The 18,797-nt window shown below is 42.3% G+C and overlaps 2 long non-coding RNA genes across 2 annotated transcripts; both read left to right on the top strand.

Moving 5' to 3' along the window:
• The first annotated feature begins 232 nt into the window (after nucleotides 1–232).
• Nucleotides 233–3,558, top strand: LOC136532688 (uncharacterized). Its single transcript, XR_010778283.1, has 3 exons — nucleotides 233–393; nucleotides 632–867; nucleotides 977–3,558. It is a non-coding gene; the product is annotated as an uncharacterized lncRNA (long non-coding RNA).
• A 10,364-nt stretch (nucleotides 3,559–13,922) lies between these two features.
• LOC136532687 (uncharacterized) lies at nucleotides 13,923–14,736 on the top strand. Its single transcript, XR_010778282.1, has 3 exons — nucleotides 13,923–14,057; nucleotides 14,136–14,221; nucleotides 14,297–14,736. It is a non-coding gene; the product is annotated as an uncharacterized lncRNA (long non-coding RNA).
• Nucleotides 14,737–18,797: the final 4,061 nt, after the last annotated feature.

The following is an 18,797-nucleotide window of genomic DNA, read 5'->3' as shown; positions in this document are numbered from 1 at the left end:
TGGATCAGCGACGCCTGGTGCCTGTGGTCTGCTCCGGCTTATGTCCCGGGCGTGTTCGCCGCGCGGGCACCGAGGGCGGCGTGGGTAAAAAGGTCGCTCACGCCTTCCTTTCGTCTTCGGCTCCGTCCTGACCGCTGCACGAGGTAGGACGCCAGGGCTCTTCCTGTGCTCCTGCTCTCTTCGTTTCACCGTCCGTCGGTCGTGCCTCACCGTCTGCTTCTCCGCGTCGCCACGTGCCTACATGCGCGGCGCCTGGCCTTTGCAGGTGCTTAGGGGGCCAGGTCTGGTGTCTGCCTGCGGTGCGCTGGTGCTGGACCGGCTGAGGAACTCGGAGGAACTGCGCCAGACCTGCAGCGGGAGCTGCACCCGCCTCTTCGTCCCTGCATTGGGCTGGTATGGTTCTTGAACAGCGCCGGTGTCGCATTTGTCGTTCCATATAAGCGTCTGACATTTTGGTGATTTCTTCTGCTTTCCTTATATTTTTGGGTTCCTGTCTTTCCTCGGCGTGGACGCGCATCCGTTGGTGGTGTTTCATTTCACTGGCATGGCTTCTTCTCACACATGCTTCCCTCTCTCCTGTTCTTCTTTCTCTCCCACACACTTTCCTCTCCTCCGTTGCGGCCATGAGCAGTACCTGGCCGGCGTGCGCTCCGGTAGCTCCGTGGCTGGAGGCCTAGAGCGCATGCGCTGGAGTCAAAGGTCCCATCCGCCGCGCAAGCTACCACGACATGGATAAACGGCTTGTTCGTTGGTTGGTTTTTGATTGGTTTGGGCTGACTGGTGTTGGTTTATTGTGAGAGGAAAATACTATTGACTGGCTGGTTTGGGCTGGCTGAACAGAATGAAAGACGCCGCAAATGCCTCAAGGTGAGTCACCCTGGCCTATCCTTGTCCTCGCTTTTTATTCCTTTTCTCGGTCCGTAGATTGCGCCTTCCTGATGGCCTGCCTCTTCGCGCGGCCGCGCGTGGTTTCTAGGTGCTGAAGGGGGCTCAAGGGGGTGCTACATCTGTGGTGTGGAGAGGAGTTGCAGTGGACCTACGCCGGACCTACGGAGGAGCTGTGCCGGACCTGCAGCGGAACTGCAGCCTACCCCTCCTGCTGTCTGCATTTACGCCGGTATGGTTCTTCGACAACGACAGTGTTACATTTGCTAGCTCGTGATGAGATTGCCGTTCCATAAACTTGCCTGGCATTTTTATGAAATTTCCTTTCTTTTTTGGCCTTGTTTTTCTTGCTTGTCCACTTAGTAAAGCTGATGAAGTTTCCTGGTTTAGGTGAGTTGTTTGGCTTGCTTTGTTTCCTTGGGTCCCATATAACTGAAGCTTTTAGTTCATACAAAAGAAAAGAGAATTAAGATGCTGGTGCTTGATTTTCAACATTATGAATGTATGTGATATCTATAAAAATTAGTAAAATTAGGTGGAAGATTATGGCTCTATGTTTAGCTTACCATTCAGCTGTACATGTTTCCCAGATTTATAATCCGACCATGACTGAAATAGCTGAGTAAAAAGATTAGGATTCTCGGTTGCTTCTGCTGGTTAGGTACTGTAAATTGGGTTCAAGTTAGTTTTTGTTGCAGTGGGGAATAATTACATTGGATGGATTTGGTTATTTTTATGCCAATAATATTTATTTTATACTATTGTTTGTCCTCAAACTCCGCACAGAGGAGAGCTCGCCACACTAAGTATGCTTTTTTTTATTGTTAATTTACTCCTAGATTAGCTTCACCTTATGGTTTACTGTGTACAGAGGACCTGCATTTCATATGAAGGTTTATCAGTTGTTTTATTTTCTTTATATAACCTGACATGTCTGCTATCTTCTGTAAGCTTCAAGAGTAATTACCCGTACGTAGTGTAGCTAGCTTTTTTGCCACTATTGTTTGCTTGGTCGTATTTGGCTTATAAGCCATGGCTTATCGGTTAACAAACAGTATTTTTCTCTCACACCAAACCAGCCAACAGTACTTTCAGCCATAGCTTATAAGTCAAATAAGTCTAAACGAATAGGACGCTCAGGTTGGACGACATCCTGTGCGATGTCTTGTCGTCCATGAATTTGAAGGTTCACATTTATGTTTATTTGTAACACTTTGAATATAATATTATTTTATGTTATAGGTTATAGATTTGTTATAAATTTTATATGCTCCATTTATATGTTAAAACATAATACTAATTTATAACATTTTACTTGAAATTTTAATTTTGTGTTACTATAATTGTTGTTAGTAACACATTTTTATAAAACAAGTGCTTTGTGTTACAACTTATGTCTGTAGGACATCTTTTGAGAAACACAGCTATATGAGTTCGACTGCTAGTCACGGTCTATGAGATTTGGGTGGTCTTTAGATACTCATGAAAGATACAGGAGTTTGAATTATATGGTCCAACCAGAGGGGATGCTTTAGGCAACCTAGTATCCGTAAAGGACTTAGGTGAAACTTATTTCACACAAAATTATCAATTGAAGGCATAGTCCATTGTTCAGTTGTGAAGAGTGTAACCTCTGTTCTAGGTGGATGTTCAACTTAATAAAGTTTCCATCGAAACACTGGTATATCCAGCAATAGAGTGTTGAGAGCATTTCATATGTGCCCTAGAATTTGGTGGGGATTGTTGAATTTAGTGTGGGCTTGACCCATATTTTATTTAATTAAATCAAATAAAATCTAAGACCATATTAAATTCTTGGTGCAATAAAATAGTGGACTGAATATAGTTGATGGCTGAACTTGTAACGGTCATAGTTATGGCTGCGGTTACTAGTAACTCCCATGTTTATGGTTGTAATTACTAGTAAACCCCATGTTTATGGCAGTGGTTACTAGTATTTGATGGACGGTTGATGACGTTCAGGTTCATCCTCTACACTTCACCTTCCACATTCCACGCTTATAAGGAGTGCTTGCCTTTAGCCGTGCACATGAGAATACAGAATACCGCACCCTCTCTTCTCTTTTGAGTTGCTCTCAAGTTTTCCCCGTTCCAATCTTCTGCGCGCATGAAGGATTGAAAGAGTAGGCCTCCGAAACCACATCCGCGTCTGTGACACCTGCTCGGGTGTGCCGGGCGATTAGGTTTTTGGGAGCGTCTAACGCGATTGCTCGCTACCGATCCGATCGACGACATCATCTTCTTTCGTGTGGACGTTCGAGGGACTGCACTGCGAACATGGTCCTGCATCGATCGTGGTCCGCGGTATCAAGCAACACACTATGTCGACTAGTGCGCATGGAGCCACCGGTGCCTTGCATGGGTCCTCCGCTGGGTATATTTTTGATCTTATTGTTTTTATATTCAGTAAGACATTTATGCTGTTAACAAACAGTATGTTCGTCATAGTTGCCACTGTAGCGGTTAATAGTAGTTCACACATGCACGTAGTGTTGCCACAAATTTACATGGAAATGTCTAAATTCCTAGTATTGGTCAGACCATTTTTCTCTCTATATATGGTATTTAGTGTTTTAAAAGTTCAGTTATGTGCATTTTAAAACTTCATCTGTTTTGAACCCATTTTTAGAACATCATCTATTTTAGACCCATGATATTATTACAACTTGATTGTTCCAGTTTTCAGGACGGGAAAAGCTTCTTTTCTTGTTATTTTTGTAAATATGTGGAAATTTCACGTTTCAACGCGTGGCATGTTGTTAATGATTTAGGTCATGTTCGTTTGTCTCATGAGCCGTACTTTTTTCAGCGAACGAATAGTATTTTTCTCTCACAATAAATCAGCCAACAGTATTTTTTAGCCTGGCTTATCACGAACAGAGCCTCACTTTGTACATTCGATCACTTTGTACATTCGAATCTAATGAGATCTGGCGACAAACCTGCACGCTAATTAATTAATTTATCCGACAACTAAAGTAATGAGCACACCACCAGGAGTGGATGACTCACGCAAAACAAGCCCGTGTTTAGTTCAGCCAAATTGGCGCAGCAATAGAGTGTTGAGAGCATTTCATATGTGTCCTAGAATTTGATGGGGATTGTTGAATTTAGTGTGGGCTTGACCCATATTTTATTTAATTAAATCAAATAAAATCTAAGACCATATTAAATTCTTGGTGCAATAAAATAGTGGACTGAATATAGTTGATGGCTGAACTTGTAACGGTCATAGTTATGGCTGCGGTTACTAGTAACTCCCATGTTTATGGTTGTAATTACTAGTAAACCCCATGTTTATGGCAGTGGTTACTAGTATTTGATGGACGGTTGATGACGTTCAGGTTCATCCTCTACACTTCACCTTCCACATTCCACGCTTATAAGGAGTGCTTGCCTTTAGCCGTGCACATGAGAATACAGAATACCGCACCCTCTCTTCTCTTTTGAGTTGCTCTCAAGTTTTCCCCGTTCCAATCTTCTGCGCGCATGGAGGATTGAAAGAGTAGGCCTCCGAAACCACATCCGCGTCTGTGACACCTACTCGGGTGTGCCGGGCGATTAGGTTTTTGGGAGCGTCTAACGCGATTGCTCGCTACCGATCCGATCGACGACATCATCTTTTTTCGTGTGGACGTTCGAGGGACTGCACTGCGAACATGGTCCTGCATCGATCGTGGTCCGCGGTATCAAGCAACACACTATGTCGACTAGTGCGCATGGAGCCACCGGTGCCTTGCATGGGTCCTCCGCTGGGTATATTTTTGATCTTATTGTTTTTATATTCAGTACGACATTTATGCTGTTAACAAACAGTATATTCGTCATGGTTGCCACTGTAGCGGTTAATAGTAGTTCACACATGCACGTAGTGTTGCCACAAATTTACATGGAAATGTCTAAATTCCTAGTATTGGTCAGACCATTTTTCTCTCTATATATGGTATTTAGTGTTTTAAAAGTTCAGTTATGTGCATTTTAAAACTTCATCTGTTTTGAACCCATTTTTAGAACATCATCTATTTTAGACCCATGATATTATTACAACTTGATTGTTCCAGTTTTCAGGACGGGAAAAGCTTCTTTTCTTGTTATTTTTGTAAATATGTGGAAATTTCACGTTTCAACGCGTGGCATGTTGTTAATGATTTAGGTCATGTTCGTTTGTTTCATGAGCCGTACTTTTTCAGCGAACAAATAGTATTTTTCTCTCACAATAAATCAGCCAACAGTATTTTTTAGCCTGGCTTATCACGAACAGAGCCTCACTTTGTACATTCGATCACTTTGTACATTCGAATCTAATGAGATCTGGCGATAAACCTGCACGCTAATTAATTAATTTATCCGACAACTAAAGTAATGAGCACACCACCAGGAGTGGATGACTCACGCAAAACAAGCCCGTGTTTAGTTCAGCCAAAGTAGCTACAGTGTCATTTTGTTTTTATTTGATAATAATTGTCTAATTGTTGACTAATTAGGCTCAAAACGTTTGTCTCGCAAAGTACAACCAAAATGTGCAATTAGTTTTTGATTTCATATCGTTTTATTTTTATTTGGTAATAATTATCTAATTGTTGACTAATTAGGCTCAAAACGTTCGTCTCGCAAAGTACAACCAAACTGTGCAATTAGTTTTTGATTTCGTTAACATATAGTACTCCATACATGTATCGCAAATTTAATGTGACGGAAAATCTTCTTTTTATATAGTGTCAAATTCTGAAATTTGGAACAACTAAACACGGCCCAATACTAAGTAGGAGTGGATGACTCACGCAAAACAATAAGTACCGGTGCTTGACGTACACGTGCAGCTAGCTAAGGGTTAGCCTACCTAGGTAAATGATTTGTAAAGCCGGCTGGGTCAGTCTCAACAGCTGGACTCTTTCCAGAAAATACCAGCACAGGTTGGACGACATCCAGTGCGATGTCTTGTCGTCCATGAATTTGAAGGTTCAAGTATGTTTAGTTGTAACACTTTGAATATAATATTATTTTGTATTTTGTATAGATTTATTATATATTTTATATGTTCTATTTATATATTATAACATAATACCAATTTGTAACATTTTACTTGTAACCTTTATTTTGTGTTACTGTCATTATTGTTAGTAACATATTTTTATAAAACAAGTGGTTTTTATTACAACTTATGTATGTAACACATAGTTATGGGTTACTATGAAATTTCTTTGGAGGAGGATTGTGTTATAAGATGTGCTACAGTATCTGTGTGGTAGTGTGCTCGGAGATTAAAAAATTGTAACAGCAGTACTCTGCTACAGCGACCTGCACTCACGGTCTAGCACAGGCATATTGAGTTCATTTTTGTTCTTTTCTTTATTTGATATAGGGACCCGTAGGCAATGCTCGAACGTTGCAGCAGAACTAGAAGTCAAGCATTGTCACTGATTAGACAGTTGAGGCATCGAGCACGCTGCGGGTGCTTAATACAAAGCTGCACGCAAACTCTTTTTTTTTTTACTCTACTCTACCATATTATAAATCTAAGCCAAGGTCCAGTTTAGTTTGCAAAAAATTTTGCTAAATTTTTCATATTTTTCGTCACATCGAATCTTTGGACGCATGCATGAAACATTAAATATAAATAAAAAATAAAACTAATTACACAGTTTAGACGAAATCCACGAGACGAATCTTTTAAGCCTAATTAAACTATGATTGGATACTATTTACCAAATAACAACGAAAACACTACGGTAACTATTTTGCAAAATTTTTTGCATCTAAACAAGGCTCAAGCTGGAGCCTCTGATGTTACATCCCTGCTGTAAAATAGCTACCGCTGTAATTTGTTTTTTTATTAGTATCCGAACACCTCATACGACACCCTCACATGACACCTTCTAAATATTAGTCACGGGATCCCGACACCCCTAAGAAATGACACAACTAAGAGGAAATAGAGATAGTTCAGTGCTAAAGCTATATAGCTGGAAATATAAAATATGTCATCATACACTGGCTTATTCACCAACGCTGCCAAGCGCACAAACATATGCATCAATATTATTACATAGCAGGGTGCACTAACAGCTTACGGCTTGTTTAGTTGGCGAAATTTTTGACGAAATGGTACTGTAACACTTTCGTTGTTATTTGACAATGTCCAATCATAGTCTAATTAGGCTTAAAAGATTCGTCTCCTGAATTTCATCTAAACTGTGTATTTAGTTTTATTTTTTATTTATATTTAATGCTTCATGCATGCGTCCAAAGATTTAATGTGATGGAAAATCTTGAAAAAATTTAGGAACTAAACACTACCTTAGATGTTTTTGTTTTGAGGTACCAAGTAGGCTGCCATATAGTGTATTTGATTGCGCTGGTTTTCAGTCGCAGAAGCTGGTACTTGTTCATCCAAAGCTCCAATGATTGAAGTACGCTGCACACTGCAAAAGTCAAGGAAATGTCACTTTGTGTTTGGGCCAGTTTAGATCCGAAATTTTTTACAAAATGCAACTGTAGCATTTTTTTTTATTGTTATTTGATAATTAGTGTTCAATCATAGTTTAATTAGGCTTAAAAGATTCGTCTCGTGGATTTCGTCTAAACTATGTAATTAGTTTTATTTTTTATTTATATTTAATGCTTCATGCATACGTCCAAAGATTCGATGTGACGAAAAATTTTGAAAAATTTGGCAAAATGAAGTGGAACTAAACAGGGCCTTGGTTAAACTATTCAGAATTTGATTGCGACATTGTAATTGCTTTTCACCTTAATAGTGTATGTATGCCATACACATGGTGAGTCACATCTGCAAGCAACTATCTAAGCTGTCTCGTACATGAAAATATTTTTAGTCATTTGTAGTGAGCACTTATTTTTAAGGAGATATAAAGTGCAGTGAAGAAATCACATGATAATGACAGGAGTTTAAGCAATGTTCCTGAGTCACCATTTGCTGGTTGAGTCCCTTCAAGTGCTCGTTGTATTTAGGGATAAAAAAATTAATAAAACATAGGATTTTATTTTAGTTGTAATATTTAGAAAAGGGTAGGGCAAAAAAACGAAGAGGCTATAGGGAGTATTTAGAAAAGAAAAGGCATAGGACAACACAAAGATTATCATGTCAGCCACTTTTTTTTTTGCAAGCGCATCAATGTAATAAATAGATATGTATCACACACTGATATCATATAACTAGGAGCAACCATAGTAACCAGAACCATTCATTTGATCTCATCTTTCAGTATAATATAAGGCATAGAAGCTCATTACGGCAAACATATAACCATATAGATTATTGTAGCACTCGGTTTTAAGAACAAAATCAGATACGCACCATATGTGAGCCTAGGAAGTCAAATATCACATATAGCTACAAATAAGGGATAATATCAAAAGATAATGCTCAATATATAACGTACTTGGTATAAAGGATATAACCTTACACAGCAAACAGTGGAAAGACAACTCCGATCTTCGGGTAAAGACTCCAATTCCACAGGAACAACTGACTGGTTGATCACAAGCCTAATTCCTTCAAACTCTAGTAATCTGGTACCCATGTGGAATTTTTATCCAAATAATTGAAAAATAAAACAAGCGTAAGTACATGTCGTACTCAATAAATATATCATGGGGTTCATGAGGCTCAAAAGGCTGACACTGGTTGTACTACGATTAGCTTTTAATGAGTCATCTTTTAGCAATTGGGTGGCAACAAATTTATTCACAAGCCCATATAAACACATAAACAGGTAAACATGAATAATGAATAACATAAACAGTAATCATTAGTGAGCAACTTTATCATCGGTATCATCAGTGTTCATCATCTATTCCGTAAGGGTCCAAGGCTACTCGTGCCCGTGAGGATGGCTGATATATCAGTTTTACACTCTGCAGATGTTGTATACTTTCACTGTGAGTCGAGATTTACCCTTTCGCCCGAGGTAGCTAATCTCTTGACCCACTTCCAAGGAAGGTCGGCAGGGTTCACTATGAAGCCTTTCAAAGGTCCGTCTAACAAGTTAGGGTCATTAGATTCACTCGGCAAACAGATATAGGAACCCCCTTTCCGATGGCACAATGACGCGCATCCTATACACAAGGGGACAGATGCTTTCCTATAACCGATTTGGCAAGCCATTCTTACGCCAACAAAGGTAACCTCTAACAAACTAGAAAAGGTCCTCATACAAAGCTAAAGTCAGAGCCATGTAGCCCTCACAGCTGTACTATAAGTCCTGGATGTTCGCTTACAGATAATTCCTTAGGGAGATGTCGATGTTTCACCACCGATAGCCTGCCATGGGGGTACCCAAGGCAGTATGTTCGGGCTTCAGCGTATGCGTAACTCGACGGTAAATGCAAGAGACAGTCGATTTATCCTGGTTCGGACCCTCGATCTTTGATCGAGTAATAGCCCTACGTCCAGTCGGCGTTAGCCTTTGCGTTGGATTGATTGTAAAGTGTTGTGTCGTACAATTGTTCTCTGAACCCCCGATCCAAGGAGCCCTGCCCTCCTTTATATAGTCAGGAGGCTAGAGTCCTAGTCGGTTTACAATGTAGAGTCCTAGTAGGATTATAGGATAGTATTACTACTAGGATTACATGGGAAGAATCCTAGTTAGACTAGATCTTCTCTCTTCCTTGCGGGGTATCCTGTGGGTCCCGCATTGATAAGCCCCCGAGCACTTCATGGTTGAAATCTGGAAGCCTCGTCTTGTTCCTCTTGTCGAGTAGGAACAAGGGTCGTCCGAGTGCTTTCTTGAGTGAAACCATGTAGCGCTTCTTTAGATCTTCGAGTGGTGTGTGCTTTTTTGAAAAAAGTTCATCCATCTGGGTGTAGCCCCCGAGCCTCTTGCTATTTGGAACAAGGAGCTGGAGGATCTTGTCTTGATCTGTTTCTTCGTTGAAGGTCAAAAAGAACTTGGATATGGCTTGGTCCGGGTTCTTTTTGTCGTAAGGTCTTGAAGTGGTCTGCCTTGAAGAAGTCTTTTTTGTGACGTGCGCTTTTTTGAAGAAAAAGTACACTCACTGAGTGTAGGCCCTGAGCCTCTTACTATTTGGAACAAAAAGTTGGAGGGTCCTAAATTTTTATGTTGTTTGAAAATTCCTGTTCTGAAGAAGTCTTCTGAGTGATGTGCGCTTTTTGAAGAAAAAATGCACTCACTGAGTGTAGCCCCCGAGCCTCTTACTATTTAGAACAAAAAGTTGGAGGGTCTTGATTCTGGGTTGTTTGAAGAATTGAAAACCTTTCCTGTTGCAGCCCCTGAGCACATTTTCGGGTTCTTTTATTCAAAAAGAACTCAGATACAGGGTCTTGGCATTTTCTTTGGTAGTTTGTTGTTTGTCAGGTGTAGTTGCATGGTGATAGTTGAGTATAAATGATGTTTGTTCATGGGTTGCATAGTGTTGGTATATTCTTCCGAATATGCTCGTTTTCGAGTACTGTTCCTTCACTTCTGAGTCCTCCATTATTGAGTTCTGTCTTTTCACTGTGTCCTTTGTTAGGCTTGTTTCATTGGTGCTCCTGGTCCATGTGCACCGCTCCTTCGGTCTATAAATACCCTCCTTGTGTGCTGTTTTGATTCATCGAGCATTTTGTTGCGTGGTCTGAAGTCTCCGTAGTCATGAATATGGTAGTTTGTGAAGTAGAGCAGCCTCCGGGCGTATTTTGTAGTTCTTGTGTATCTTGCCATAGCTGGAGAGAGTCTTGTGATAGGGATTAGAGGTAGGCTAATCCCACAGTAGTATTGTACTTGGAAGTACGTGATGGTAGTCGGAGGGAGTCTTGTGATGTGGGATATGTTCCTTCATCTGGCAGTTCTGGGTTGGTCGTCATCGCCTGCCCTGAGACTGTCCGGTGCAGATCAACACCATATCCAGCATCACATCGGACTTGGGTAGACAGATGCCTGTCGGCCTTCTATGCTCCATGTTATCCTACCGTGCTGCTGATTTCCGCCTTGGATGCACTGCGTCCGTCCTTTGAAGAAAACAGTGTAGCCAAGTGCGGTTTGTTCTACCGAGTAGCAATTTGGAACATGTAGTCGTTCCAGAGCCTAGCTGTGTCCGGGTTCCTCTTTGCTACCTTGCTTGTCGTAGTACCAAGTTCGTTGGGTCTTGTAAGATCTGTAATCTTCTCTTTTTTAAACTATTTATAATGGAAAGAATCTTGTCTTCTGAGCTATCATTCTTTATTCTGCTGATGTCCCAGTTGTTTATGAGATTCCTGAGTTCTTTCTATAAGTACCAGGTTGTTGCATCCCTTGTGAGGTAACCCTTCGTTGCTTCATGGCTGATGAGTTCTTTTTGTAGTAATGTGATAACTCTGCCGTGGTGCTGGATGGATAAGTCTGAAATCTGCCCGTTGAACTGTACCGTTGTGTGGATTTGTGCCGTCCATCATTTTAGCTGTGTCAGTAAATGGACCATTGCGTCCCCATGCCATGTTAAAACGGGCCTGGTGGGCCGCGTTTTTACTGGTGTAAAATCTATTTAAAGGCCTTTCTCCTCCTTTTCTTTGGTACCCTGCCTTTGCCTTGAAACCCTAGCCTTCAAAACTCCGCCGTCACCATTGTTGCCGTCATCTAAGCACTACCATCTGAGCCTTCTCGATTCTTAGTGCCCCATTGCTTTTGCTAGTATATGGGTAGGAAGAAGTCAGCGAGTAAGTCCCAGGCGACCTTTGTCGACGAGGAAGCATCGCTCTCTGTTATTGAAAATCAAGAATTCATGGCCATAAGGGCTGTTCAGAAGATCTGGCTGGCTCCAACCACGACTGAGGACCAGTTGCGCGAGCTCATGAGTGATGGTCTGCTCTAGAGCAAGGAGTTTGCTGATTGGAGAGCTCCAGGCGAGCATCGGGTCCCTACTCCAGGTCCTGGTGAGATTATTCTTTTCATCTCCTTTATCCGTGCCGGACTTTGCCTTTCTACTTCTGCTTTTCTTCACCGATTTCTCGACTATTTTGGGATTAGCCTGAACCATCTTGCTCCCAATGCTGTCCTTCATCTTTCTATTTTCGTTCATCTTTATGAAACATTCCTTGGAATTCCTCCTTCTCTCTCTCTCTTTCGCTACTTCTTTTGTCTGAAGCCACAGCCCCGCCGCGATGACACCAATGTTCTTGGTGGCTGTGGGATTCAGTTTTGCCAGGGTCTTAAGAGCAAATTCTTTGACTATGACCTGGTTGATTCTGTGAGGGATTGGTGTGTTGACTAGTTTTATGCCGCCAATTTGATTCCTCCTCTTTCCATTCATTCTGGATCTGGTCCCTTGGTTAATGTCCGATGGGAAAAGAATCCTGTGACAGCGGCTGAGCTCCAAGCGATCAAGCCATTTCTTGAGAGGATTTGTACTCTGAAACAGCAAGGCTTGACTGGCTTCGGGATTATTTCTAGTTTTCTTCACCGCCGAGTTCAACCTCTGAAGGAGCGAGAAAATTATGGTTTTGAGTACTCTAGGGCGGAGGACCCTTCTCATATGGTCCCTGCCCTTGAGTTGACTGATGAGGAGGTGCTTGAGCATCTTCAGAAGATGCTGAAAGGATTAAGCATTGTCCCACTTGCTGTCCTTGAGTACAGTGCTAACAACTCACCCCCTGCTGTGAGTTGTTCTTTTCTTATGCGGGTACTTTTGTGTGTCTTTTGTTGTACCCACTTTTTACTTAATCTTCCTTGTCTTGTTGTTTTACTCTTTTATAGGAATTGAGACGTAATTTCGCTGATCCGATTCCCCTTGATGATTGCCCTGCAAATGTGGAGGCTTTGGGTAATCTTGCTGGGGCATCTTTGACCAGTAAGTTTCAAACTACCATGATGCTTTCTGGTGTTTCTTCCGCATTTTCTGACATATATGAAGAGTATGTTCCTCGTCCAGTTCCTCGAGCTCCTCGCAGTGGCGGAAAAAGGGAACAGGCGGATTGTTCTTCTTCTGCTCCATCTGCTGCCAAGAAGTCTCTCCAGTCGAGTACTCATCCAGGTACTCCAGTTGTAGCTAGCATGCTCTTAGGTGAGCATATTAATACGCTCTATCCTTTTGTTGTTTTTTTATCTTTGACCGAGTACTTTTGTCCTTTTTCAGCTGGTGCTATGGTGGCCTTGGTCGAGAGTGAGGAAGAAGAGGATGATGATGCCGCCCTTAATACTTGTCGGTGAGTTGTTTTCTTGTTTTCCTGTTATTGAAACCCTCTTTTTGTTTTGACTTTGGTTTTGTTCCCTTGTAGTAAGCGGTCATCGGGTTCGAGTTCTTCTGGGGCTCCAATACCGGCCGCGCTACTCCTGTCGTAGGGTGGTGGTGATGTTTTTGCTGCTGTGGTTCCCCCTGCGAGGTCTTCTTTTGGTTTTATGAAGAAGAAGATAGCTGAGTGAGTGAATTCTGGTTTTATTTCTATGCTTCTGTTCTCCTTTTTTCTTATTCTTATTGGCGAGTTTCCTTGTCAACTTTCAGGCCTTCGTCTTCCCTGAACCCTCAGTCGACTTCTTGTTAGACCTCTGGTGCGCCCTTGTGTACTGAGCCTCAGGACTCGGAACTCACGGTCGTCGAGGTGGTTGTGAGGGGGACAGAGTACGCGGCCGCTGATTTGCTGACTCCTGAGGTGACCGTGGCCATGGCGGTGGATTCATCTGAGGGGTTGGCCATGGCTTCTCAGGAGATTGCCCTGGTCGTGCCTTCTTTGCATTGGTCGTCTTCTCCCTCTCCTCTTCTTGCTTCTGGTGGTCCATCTTTGGCTGATGACGTGGTGCAGCAATTTGATGCCACTCATCGATTGTCGGAGCTGACCGCTGCCTGGGGAAACTTGACTACCTTTGTGACTTCTTTCGGGGAAAAGTTCCAGGTAAGTTTTTCTGAAGTTCTTTCTTTGGATGTTTATCTTTCTTCTGATCTTATGTCTTGTTTTTCTCTCTCTCTTTTTGCTCAGTCTTTTTCTCATGATCATACCGGCTTCTTTTTCTCGTCTAAAACTGAGAAAAAGTTATCTTCTGAGGTGAGTACCCTAAAGGCAGAGCTTGACCTCTGTCGGGCCGAGTTGGAGACCGAGCGTCAGACGCATCAGAAGGAGGAGAAGGCTCTCCATGCCCGGGTGGTTGAGGCAGAAAAGCAGAGGGATGTAGCTGCCCAGGAGGCCTTGAAAAATGTGGAGGCCATGAAGAAAGAGTGTACTGGTATTGCGAGTTCTTCTTCGTTTCTTTTTGTAATCAGATTTCCCTTTCTGCTGACTTCTTTTTTGGTGCTTGTTCTAGCTCTCCGAGTTGAAAAGCAGAAGCTCTCGGAGAGTGTTGAGGAAATGAAGATAACTGTTTGCAATAGTCACAACAGGGCTGAGGAGGTAATTTCTCATGCTGAAGAAGAACTCGCGCTTGCCAAGTTGATTAGGCATGGAGCTGACAGGGATCTTGTGCAGGTCTAAAAAACTGTTGAAGACTTGACTAGCAAGTTGGCGACGGCTACTGAGAACTAGAATGTTTTGTGGAAGTCTTTTCGGTCAGTAGCCAACCTTCTCCGGACTCCAGCAGATGATGGTCAATCTTGGGCTCAGTTTATTCCCCAAGTGTCGACCCATTTCTAGGAGTTCATGAAGAGGTGTGCCCATCTATGTACCAGGAATGTTCTTGCCCAGGTCCGGGTTCTTTCTCCGGAGTTTCCTTTGTCCAAGGTTGCTGATGAAGCCGAGAGTCAAGAGTATCTGGATGCTGTTGAGAAGTTGGAGCCTGAGGTCGAAGATTTAGCCAGGAAGATTGTAGATAATCTTAACATTGATATTTCTTCTCCTGATGACAATGCTTGATGTAATCGACCTTTGTATTCCAGCTTCTATAATAGAACACTATACTTGAAGATTGAATGGAGATTCTTTATTTTTTGTTGATATCTTCTTTGTCTGTATTTCTTTGTCTTGTAAACAACCCGGTTTTAGGTAAATCATTGTCTTGACAAACTTTCTTGATCTGTCGAGTGCTTTTCTGGCTTTCGTTTGTGCCTTGTAAACAACTCGGTATATGTAGGTTGATGTTTTGACATACTTCCTTGATTTATAGAGTGCTTGTCTGGCTTTCGTCTGTGACTTGTAAACAACTCGGTATAGACCGTTGTTCTTTTATGGCTTTCATTTGTGCCTTGTAAACAACTCGGTATATGTAGATTGATGTCTTGACAGACTTCCTTAATTTGTCGAGTGCTTGTCTGGCTTTCGTCTGTGACTTGTAAACAACTCGGTATAGATCGTTGTCTTGACAAACTTTATGTTCTTGTTAGTACTAAAAAGATTTAGGACATCTTCAGCTTCTTCTTTTCGGCTTAACTCGGAATGTGGTCAGCATCTGGTCCTTTCCCTGGTTGCAAAAACATCCTAGGATCGACAAGCCCTCGAGTACTTCATGGTTGAGTTCTGGAAGCCTCGTCTTGTTCCTTCATGTCCTGCCGAGTAGGTACAAGCGTCGTCTGAGCGCTTTCCTGAGTGTAGCCCCCGAGCCTCTTGCTATTTAGAACAAGGAGCTAGAGGGTCTTGTCTTGAAATTGCTCTGATTTATGCTCAGGCTTAGTTTCAGTCATTTTGCTTTTTGGTTCGGGTGTTAGCTTATTAGCTACCCTCATCGGCGGGCTCAAGCGTTTTTTGGCTCTTTTGCTCTCGGCCGGTATGCTCAGGCGTATTTTCAGCCATTTTGCTTTTTGGTTCGGGTGTTAGCTTATTAGCTACCCTCATCGGCGGGCTCAAGCATCTTTTCAGCTCTTTTGCTCTCGACCGGTATGCTCAGGCGTCTTTTCAGCCATTTTGCTTTTTGGTTTGGGTGTTAGCTTATTAGCTACCCTCATCGGCGGGCTCAAGCATCTTTTCAGCTTTTTTGCTCTTGGCTGGTATGCTCAGGTGTCTTTTTAGCCATTTTGCTTTTTGGTTCGGGTGTTAGCTTATTAGCTACCCTCATCGGTGGGCTCAAGCATTTTTTCAGCTCTTTTGCTCTCGGCCGGTATGCTCAGGCATCTTTTCAGCCATTTTGCTTTTTGGTTCGGTCTTGCCATCATACTTAGAGTGGTTGGACGGCTTGAACTTGTGAGGTAGTCGTATTGAAGCGAGTCTGTTCGTAAAACAGGGGAATCTATCGTGCGCCCCGGCTTCTTTGTATTCCAATTTGCCACCTCCTTCTAGCCAACTATCGTCTTGATGAGAGTAGTTCTGCGTGGCTGTCTGAATGGGTATTTTGCTTCTGATCTTTCTTGGTTGTTCGACTCGATAGTTTTGACTATGGTCCCTTCTACTTTCCCCGTTGTGACTTCCACTTGGTCCAAGTCTCTCGAAAGCGGATTTCCTTTTATTTTGATCTTCTTGCGCATGAGATGTCGATCTGGCAGGTAGTTTTGAATGGGTTCTTCTGTCGTGCGTCCTTAGGGCTGTTGATCGGAGGTAGTCCCGGAGTTGTTCCTGTTTTTCACTGGGATGTGAGATTGCTCTGAGTTCTTCTAGTGCTTCTCGGATCCTATCGTAGGGTGTATTTGCCGCGCGTCCTTCTTTGACTTCTTGTTCTGATTTTCTTCTATCATACTTAGCTAGATCTAACTCATATCTGATCCATGCTTCCTTGCGCTGCCTAGCACGACATTGGCATCCTTGTTTCAATTTGTTTTTTCTTTCTCTGGCTTGCTTTTGATTTTCGATCCCACCATCGTGCCCTTGGATAAAGGGTGATATGTTGGATTCAGATTCGTCTAATGACCTGATGTTGGGTGCTTCTAGGGGGGCCAATGGTGATCGAGGACGGCGAATCATGAATACTTCTCGTGCGTGAGTTGTTCTATCATCGGCGTTGGTTTTTGTGCTATCAGAGTTGTTGATAACTTTAGTAGAGGCTTCAAGGTCGCAGATCGAGTCTCCTTGGTAGGGTAGAGCTGTTGTCGTTGTTGTGTCAACTAGCTGGGTACTGCTATCTTTAGGAACAGAACCTGGCCAGTGGATGATGCAGTCTTGAGATGTTACGGTTAGTATGAGACCTTCCTAAGCTCCTGTTAGTGGTATTCCAAGTACTGGATTAAGAGATCTTTCAAGCTGTGCCTGATAAGACGTTGCCATGTTGCGAAGACCGAACGGAAAAGGACCCGTCTTCTTTAAAGTACTCTGAGTGTACTCCGAGTTGTATTCTTGATAGACCAAGGCCACATTCTTAAGCCCCATTGGAAAAGAACTCGGTTTCCCAGAAGAACTCGGGTAAGACTCCATTTCGGATGCGGAACCTGAGTTTGAATCGGATGCGCAAAGCCGTGAAATCTGAGTTGGATCGAACATCGCGAGCTACGCGAATCTTCCAGCAAGTTGATCTGTCGTAGTCGTCGAAATAGAATGGTCTTTATGGTGATCCGAATCTTCGAGGAGACGGCTTTGGAGCTTGCCATCGCTACCTGCCTCACAGATCCACGAACCGAAGATGAAAGTTGATCCTGTCGAGAAGATCATGTTGTCGAGGTCCATCGAGCTCTCGGATGCAAAGTCACCGAAATCCCCTACCTGGCGCGCCAGCTGTCGATGTTTGACCACCGATAGCCTACCACAGGGGTACCCAGGGCAGTATGTTCGGGCTTCAGCGTATGCGGAACTCAACGGTTAACGCAAGAGACAGTCGATTTATCCTGGTTCGAGTCCTCGATCTTTGATCGAGTAATAGCCCTACGTCTAGTCGGCGTTAGACTTTGCGTTGGATTGATTGTAAAGTGTCATGTCGTACAATTGTTCTCTAAACCCCCGATCCAAGGAGCCCTGCCCTCCTTTATATAGTTAGGAGGCCAGAATCCTAGTCGGTTTACAATGTAGAGTCCTAGTAGGATTACAGGGTAGTATTACTACTAGGATTACATGAGAAAAATCCTAGTTAGACTAGATCTTCTCTCTTCCTTGCGGGGTATCCTGTGGGTCCTGCATCGACAGGAGAGGAATCTAGAGCACCATAAAATAGCCCAATGCTCTAGCCCCATGATTCCATGTTGCTAAAAAGCACCTTTTAGTGTTTATTGCATATATTATTAGTCAAGTTACAAGATCATGGTCTTTAATTGAGCACTAGCATCATACTACCCAATGCATAATCACCCATGGTGTCAAGGTACAATATATCAAATATCTAGGATATCCTTATTGGCAACAAGGTAGACATATGCAATATGAATTAAGTGATTAAAGGTGAATAGGTAACAAGGATGGTCCCATGATATACTTGCCTTAAACTCAAATCATTCTTCTATTGAATTGTAACCTCCAAAGGACTTCTTCTGGATCACCAACTTCTTTTATATCACCAACGCAAAGCTCACCGACTGGACATGATCATAAAGCACCACACAAGCATCCACAACATGCATAACATACAAATAGGACTAAATTAGAATGGTACACCAATCAATAAAAAGGTTTGAAAACTAATCTATGTATTGCCACGAACACACAGACGCGAAAAACACGCTAATCAGAGCTACGATGCAAAAGAAACGTCTATCATAAGATTTACTTTATAAGATAAAAAGAAAACTATCGGCTTCATTTATTTTATATAAATCATGTATAAGATACTTCAGATAAATATCTGGATCAAACTAGGTCAAATTATATTTGATTTGGAAAACCAAAATAAAACTGATCTTATTTTACTTAGAAAAGATGAAAGTAGAAATTCTAAATTGTTTTTAATTGGAAATCTAATTGCATATAGACTGATCAAATTAACATTTTATTTGAAAGCACAAAACAGGCTCAACAATGTTATTGCCATGTAGATTACGTCGTTACGAATCTAACGCAATTTGAACGGGTCAATTTGGAGCTAAAACGAAGAAGTTATGGCCTACAGAAGATAGTGGCAAAACTATGAATAGATGAAAACGTATTTTGAATCTAAACTGAAAGAAAATACGCTTTTAAATAAAGA

This window comes from Miscanthus floridulus, unplaced genomic scaffold, assembly GCF_019320115.1.
Source record: "Miscanthus floridulus cultivar M001 unplaced genomic scaffold, ASM1932011v1 fs_687_2_3, whole genome shotgun sequence".
Lineage (NCBI taxonomy): Eukaryota > Viridiplantae > Streptophyta > Magnoliopsida > Poales > Poaceae > Miscanthus > Miscanthus floridulus.
Note: the sequence above shows the minus strand (reverse complement) of the source record. Positions and strands in the feature narration are given on the sequence as shown.